Consider the following 8,089-nt stretch of genomic DNA (forward strand, 5'->3'; position numbering starts at 1 on the left):
AATTTATAGAGGCATAAATATTGACATCAATTTTTGTCAGATATTCTGATATCATAAACATCATGTAAATCTAGGCACTAGCAATCAATTTGCACATAATAGACTAATTTTATTAGAACTGTGTGACTGCACTATTCGGTTCTTAGAGTCTCTCGTCTTGCTACATTAAATCATCGTTTTAAATCATGTCATAGTGTTCCTCACAGCAAGCAATCAAAAACAGAAAATTTAAGTTTATTGGATCTTCGCCTAATTTAATGATTTTTTTTTTCTCCCAGAGTTGTGTTCTCTCTGAGCCCTGCAATGAAGTGTTGGCCCTGTGCCTAGAAGTGCCTCCATGTTGCTCAGAGCAGGGTGAGGTACAAACCGGAGCAACAGCAAGGAAAATCCCTTGCTGCTTCTGGAATCTGGTGAGACTACTAGTAAAGCCATCTCTGTTCAGTTGGGCTGCTTGGCGGGCAAGCTCTCCACTTGCTGCTCAGCCTGAAAGGGCGACCAAGAGTCCCTGAGGCACGAACATCAAGGGCTCCCTCTAGTCAGATGCTTCTCAAACTATGATCCGTTGATATATTTGCAGGGATCCTTGAATTCCCTATGAAAAGGTTTTGAATTTTTTATTTCAACCTAAATTCCTTATTTATTATTATCTGTTGCTTATAATGTTTCTCTCTCCTAGGATATAAGCATTATGAGGGCAATGATTTTGTCTATTGTGTTCTTGGATATATCTCCAACGCCAAGAACAGTTCCAACACAAAGTAAGTAGTTATTTGCTCAATGGAGTAATTAAGATAAGCAAATATTGAGAAAATTGGATGACCACCATATAAGGTAGAGCGGCCCCAGAATTTTAGCACCGGCATTTGGGCTTGTATTTATAATCATCATGGGTCAAGAAATCAAGTTTAACTTTATGGCAATATTTCTCAAAGTAGGGTCGCTGGGTCCTTGGGGTCTATGCAATGTTCAAAGATGTCTATAAATTCTCAAGGTGGAGAAACACTGGCTAGGTACAATTTTCTCACTTTACAGATGAGGAAACTGAGGTCCTGAAAAGGAACATGGCTTTTTCAAGGCCAATCAGTTAGTAGTAGAGCCCGGATTAGCAGCTGGGTTTCTTATTTCTTGGCCATGGGCTTTTCTCATTCTACTGCACTAATAGCCTTTTTGTACTTCTTTTTTTTTTAAATATATCTTTATTGATTTCAGAGAGAGGAAAGGAGAGGGAGAGAGAGATAGAAACATCAATGATGAGAGAGACATTGATCGAGCCCACAACCCGGGCATGTGCCCTGACAGGGAACTGAACTCCGATCGCCTGGATCCTAGGTCAATGCTCAACCGCTGAGCCACGCCCGGACGGGCCTTTTTGTACTTCTTGATGGTCTGTTTCAAAGATCTAACTATAAAATCCAAGCCCCAAACCAGTCATTTAAGAAAGAGAAAGCATTTTATTGTCCCTAGTTGTTCTTTTTCTTGCTTTGAAGTCTTTATTATTTGATGATATTGACTTTAAATATATTTAAACCTTGAAGTATTTGTAATTTGAACCTGTTAACATCTTGGTTGCTTCTTAGTCTATTTTATCTTGTCTAAATTATGAATGATCTAAGGACCTGAACCACATTTTTCTCATGTTGTTTATGACCACCCAACTTCCAAAGGGTTTCTCACTTAGAATAAGATGAAAATTGTACAAGAAATGCATTCTTGATATGTCTGCCCCCCAAAAGGGGAAGAACTCTCAGAAGCTGAGGATCACCGTCCCAATGACATCCCTCTCTAAATAAGTGATTTTTCTGCCTTTCTTTCAAACCTTTCCTTGACTCGGAAAACTGCTTCTTTTCCACATGCAAAACCAGTCCTGGGATATACCATTTCCCTATAGAGAAACAGCCCAGTGTGGCACACCAGGGTCAAACAAAAACATTGTCTCAGAGTGTTCTTAGATATCTCCCTCAGTTACCTTTTTTCTGTTTACTCATATCAGTTAATACAATTTATAGACTTATTCATTCAAATTATAAGATATGATTTAAGGAAATCATTGGTATGATTTTTTTCAAGATTTTATAAATTATCCAGCCAAGGACAGTGCTCCATCAGGAGATATGTAGACTGTTTTTCGTAGCAACACAGAGTCACTGAGTTAGAGCAGGAAAACACTAGGATCACCTGATCCAACACAGTTAATAAAGAACCTGAGGCCCAGCAAAAGGAAATTATTTGCACAAGGACACCCAGCTAGTCAGTGTGGGATTGGGATGTGACAACGGCTTCCAAACTCCCATTTCAATATTTCTCTTGCTTTGATAACACACAAGTAATTTATATTCAACAAATATCTCCTTAGTGCTTATTGTAGTACTTATGGAAATCTCCTGATATATATAGATCCAAAGATGTTTCCAAGGGAGTTGAAAATTCAGCCATGTTAGCTCAGAAGTCCCCTGTAGGGCACGTATGGCTTTGCCCCAACTCACTCTGATGGTATATGCCAATCAGTTCTCTTCCTTGAGGTATTAACCATCCCTTCATTGTGCTGACAATATTTCACTAGGCTATTATTATATTTTTTAAAAAGATGATGCATTTACCAAAACTATGGTTCAGAAGCACAGGATTTAACCCCCTCTGGTAGATTTTCCATCTCAGAAACAAGCCAGCCATGTTTTCTTATCTCCACTGAGTCACTGACCTGCCTCCAGCTGACTAATCGCCGACTTGGCCAGTTTGTTGGTATAGCCATGGTTCTTAGGGTACAAGTTCTGGTCATTATGCTGGAGAAGAGGTGGGGGGAGAGGCAGTGAGAATCATATTAATGATAACACTTTTTTTAAAAGATTACAGAAGTATGGTATTGGAAATTTGAGCCATCATAATATGTTTATATTTAATATAAATATAATGTTTATATTTAAAATAATGAGGTTAACAGAAAAATGACTATGACAAAGGTCATGCCTTCTTAAAGTTTATGATCTAGCCACATATAGAAACTGTGGTAGAAATGACCAGAGTTAGCAGTAGAGAATTTCAGGAGATTAGAGGAGGAGAAGACATATGACAGGTGGAGTAGGGTGGGAATGAGGGATGACTTAGAGCCCAAGGCCACATCTAGATGCCATCAAAAACTGAGTTGCTGTAGGTGTTGTTTCTGTGTCCGCTCTGGCACCAGCTGAGCAGGTAGGGTGTATGAGCAGCAAGCCTGCAGAATTAGATTAATCATTTGGTGTTTGATTGCTTCCTTCTCGATCAATGTGGAAATGGTGGCTCCAGGCAATATTATAGACTCAGCCTCAAAGCCTCAAGTTGTAAGCAGGCTCTTCAAAACTCTTGTGGAAAGTGGGCCTCCACTTTGTAAGTTCTTGCTTTGAAAGGGGAAACAGGCCACTTGGTCTTTGTTGTCACACTCACAGTTAGTGCAAATAGTATCGATTTCTAACAGATGGAAGTGAAACACAGATTAACAAATATGAAAAAAGTAAAGCGGATTTGTACACTCAGGGCTGAACACTCTTTACCTTACACATTCAATTACTAATTCCGGTCAAGCGCACTGCCAAGTCTTTCTTTGTCCAGCCCTCAATATCCACTCTGACTCCATAGTAAGCCTGCTCATTCTCACATTGCGGCCATACAGAACTTCTCATTCTCTCATTTAAGGATGATATCCTGGCCTGCTGTGGGTCTCATTGCCCATCAAATGAGCTCCAAGTTTCCAAACATGGTACTCAAAACTTCTTTTTCCTAAATTCTTTTCCCTTTCCCTTAAATACATCCAAACTATAACGATATGTCAAGCTCGTTCATGTACCCATTCCTTTGTAAATGTTGTCTCCTGTGCTTGAATGTCCTTTCCTCAGATATACTTAGAGAATATCTAATCATTCTCCAAGACCCCACTTGGTTATCACCACCTCCATGAAGCAATTCACCACACAGATCTCTTGCTTTGTTCTTATGACCATCAATTATTCACACACACCTGGGGAAGTAGGAATTTCTTTTCATTGTAATAACTTGTTTGCATGCCTGACTGTGACTTCATGGAGTGCAGGGAACTCTTTTTCCTTTGAATCCCACAACACTCTTCAATTTGCAGAATGAATAAAAGTCAAGCATTTGTCACAGTAGTCAATTCTTTATGCTTTGACTACAGATTTAAATTTTTTTTTTTTTTTTTTTTAAAAAGGTTGGCTTAGCTGGGATCCCTGGATATTAAGTGAACTTCAAAAATACCAGTGAGGAATCAAATCATTTTTATATGAGGATGATCACTAATAGTCTAAAGCAGAGTAGAACATTTGATTTTAAAACAAGTGCTTAATCTTATTAACACCTGGGCAAGTCAAAGGACCAACTCCCTTGCTAGCTCCTTGGGAACAGGGACCATTTTGTCATTCTTTCTTATCACATGTAAATGTGAGACACGGAGTAAACCCTCAATAAATGCTATGGAAAGTGAGTAGTTATAAGCATGTGGATGCAACTCTATATTCTAAACTTGCTACTCACTGGCCCTTGCCGCAGACCATTACTTAAACAAGTCAGCAATGTTGATTAACCTCAACATTAGCTAGTATGAATACCCATTAAGAAGTTTCACATTATCTTAGAATCCTAGATCTTATGTATTTAAGATCTATCTGAATTAAGTATCTGGGATATTTTAAACTTATTTTCTCCATATAATTTTATATCCCAGCCAGTTGGTTGATTGATCATTTTGGGGTCAAGGATGCCAGCATGAGCACTTCTGCATATGCCTTTACAATACCTGGCACATAGTAGGTTCTCAACAAATGTTTGGTGAAATGAAATAGCTAACCTACATCATCAAGGTACAAAATTAGCTATAGTATACTCACATACAAATATATACAAATATATGGCATTCTAGAAAATAGAGAAAGAATGTATGCCTGAAATAGGAATAATCTAAACTAAGCACAAAGCATAAGGATGTGCTTTTTAAAGGTTTGGGCAGCCAAGTGAAATAGTGGAAGAAACATGAGTTGAGGGATCAGCTAGACCAGAGTTTGATTTCTAGCTCTATGACTTAACTGCTCAGTGACCTTGGGTAAAGGTTTGTGCCTCGGTTTCCTCCCCTGGCAACACTGGGTTAATACTATCTTTTTAACAGACTGTGGTCAACATTAAATAACCTAATATATCTGAAAGCACCACTGTGCCTGGTATAGACCTACCACTCCATGATGGTTTATTGTGGTTTCTCCTAATGGGCCTCGATGGCTTCCTAAGCCTTTCCTCACCCTTTTTGGAGTAGTTGTTGCTATTACTAATGTGCTGCTGGAGAGTCATGGCCCTTTGGAGCAGTGGTGCTTAAACTTCAGCACGCAACAGATACCCTGGGAGGGCTTGTTAGAACACGGGTTGCTGGGCTCCTCCAGCAAAGCTTCTAATTCAGCAGGTCTGGGGTGGGGCTGAGGATTTGAATTTCTAACAAGTTCTCAGATGCTGCTACTGCAGCTGATCCCTGGACAACACTTAGAGAACCACTGCTTCTGGGAACCACTGCTTTTTGCTTCTGCTATAAGTAGAATTACGGCAGAAAAGAAAAAGACGTTTATGGGTTCTTGAATATGGATATCTCTGAGGGCCTCCAGGGGCTTGGATGTACAGAAACAGAACACTCCCGCTTGCCTACGCATGGAAAGACTGAAAGCAGTTCAGGTTTGCCAGCGGTTCTCAGTGGAGAAGCCCTGAGCAACTACCAGATGGGCTGAGAGGCAACGATAAGGTAGAAGGCAAAATATAGGAATTCTCAAGGTCCCCAACCATCTGAGTTCTACTGTTTTCAAGAGCTCTCTTTTGCTAACTCTATTAGAAAAGAATGAACTACTTTGGAAATTACATGTACTGAGTGTGCACTTATCCCTAATATTGTGCAACCAGGGTTTCCCAAAAGAATGCATAAACACTCTTTTCCAATAGTTCAATTGATGTTTCCTTCTTTTCAGATTTAACACACTGTAATTAATAATTATTCAAAGTGTGTATACATTTTGTGGGACACCCTATATATAACCAACATATATGCTAGAGCTATAGCAAAGAGAAGCAAGTATAATTTCTGCCCTAGAGGAACTTTGAATTAGGGAGGATGGCAGGCATGTCAAGAAAAAAAACACACAAAAAACAAAACACCATGATCTAATAATAAATAGCCAATGTATTTGTAGTGCTTACTGTAAGGCAGGCATTATTTTATTAACTCAATTAATCCTCACAACAATCTATGAGGTGAGCAGTGGGAATAGTCCCATTTTATATGTGAAGAAATTTAGGCACAGAATGGTCAAATGAGTTGCCCAAGGTCACACAGATAAAATGTAACAGAGTCAGGATTTGAACCCAGGCAATCCTGTTAAACATCTTTGCTCTTGGCCATTATGCTATCCAAAGCATTTCATAGAGAGACAAAATTAAGAAAGATGCATGGAGGTAAAAAATGATTTATGAGATGCTTCAAATTATCATCTAGAAATCTCCCTTTCTTTCTTTTGTATCCCTGAGCTCATCTTGATACTGGACACTTTCTGCTTCAGAAATCAAACAGGTAGACCCATTATTACATTGCCATATTCTAAAAATTAGGATAATCCAAGGAGCCACACCGATTATGTACACTGACTTCTGCTATATTGCACTAGTTCCCTCAATATCCCACAGCATAGAGAGAGTGTCTCATAATAAATTATGTCTCCATCCTGTGCATTAGTGTTGGCCACTCTCCCACAAACAATGTCAAAATCATAAGCAATTGGCACAGAGTCATTGTGACAATATGTAAATTACTTGTAAAGTGAACTTGATCTTGTGTAATAAATGCAATTTGAGTCTTAATTTGCTAACAATATTTTAATGCAGTAATTGAGGTCATGGAAGATGTGGGCTAAAGATGAAACCATCTATAACTGTTGATTTTAAGCAGAATTGCATTACCCAGGTTTATAAAATACTAGAAGAAATTAAAAGACAAGTGCAATACTTATATTTGCTATGAGTAAGCACAGGAACATAACTGCAGAAAAAGACATAATGTACTATAGGATTAGAAGAGAGGTTTGGAAGTGGTGATCAAAGGTGTTTGCTGACTCTAAAATTTCTTGGTTCTAAGATCAGTGCCCCCTGACCTTCCTAGTTCTTTCCTTAATAAAACAAAGTAACATCTCATTAAATTGCATGGCCCAGTTTTTTGTTGTTGCTTTTGTTTTCTGGGGAAAAATATATTTAGCATTACAAATTTAAATGTAAATTTTATATATGAATTCAATAAGGAATACACTTAAAACTGTTTGTTGCCACATAAATTTTGTGTAAAACAGTAAAAATTATGTGCCTTTTGAACATGTGTACATCAAAACCAAAAGGTTATTTTTCCCTTTTTCCTTTACTGGGAACTTTGGATGCATTTTTAAGTTTTGGTTCCCAGAGGGCATTTTTTACAAATCGTGAAGCTGCACCTCTGTCTAGCTCAGCAGCTTTTTTCTTGTCTGTATGTCCTTGACTCTGGTCATGTATATACTCTGTTTCTTCCCAGTTCCTGCTTTACTGGGTGTTCCTTAGGATTAACGCCTTGAGTTACCAAATAAACCCAAAACATTGAATGTGATAAGTAAGCAGAAACTAAATCCACTTTTGCTTGTTCAAGTGGGTGCAACTTCTGCAACAACTCATTTCCAGAAACAGGCATCATGGTCTCCAGCATGTCGTCAACAGCACCGATGGAATTCTCAAGTGCTGATAGATACTCATGAATTTTTGCTGAATGGTCTTCATTTATTTCTCTTTCTGCCATTATGACCAACTATATGCTCAGGGAAGGCCCTCTTCTGACTGCAGACTGCTGACTTCTTCTGTTCTCACTTGGGGAAGGTCTACATGGCCCAGTTTAATTCTTAGTTATTGGGGGTACATCCTCAATTGCATGACTTCATAATTATCAAGCCTCATTTGACTTCTCAAAAAAACTCTCCACTGATTGCCTGCCCAATCTTCTTCTCTTCTCAGCCCACCTATTGGATCAAAATCAGGTTCAGCACCTATAAATTGACCCTCAAGT

At 38.6% G+C, this 8,089-nt stretch overlaps 1 pseudogene; it reads right to left on the minus strand.

Moving 5' to 3' along the window:
- Window positions 1-7,398: 7,398 nt before the first annotated feature.
- LOC107546556 (nuclear nucleic acid-binding protein C1D pseudogene) lies at window positions 7,399-7,828 on the minus strand (annotated as a pseudogene).
- Between the last annotated feature and the right edge of the window lie 261 nt (window positions 7,829-8,089).

This window comes from Miniopterus natalensis, chromosome 1, assembly GCF_054644295.1.
Source record: "Miniopterus natalensis isolate mMinNat1 chromosome 1, mMinNat1.hap1, whole genome shotgun sequence".
NCBI lineage: Eukaryota > Metazoa > Chordata > Mammalia > Chiroptera > Miniopteridae > Miniopterus > Miniopterus natalensis.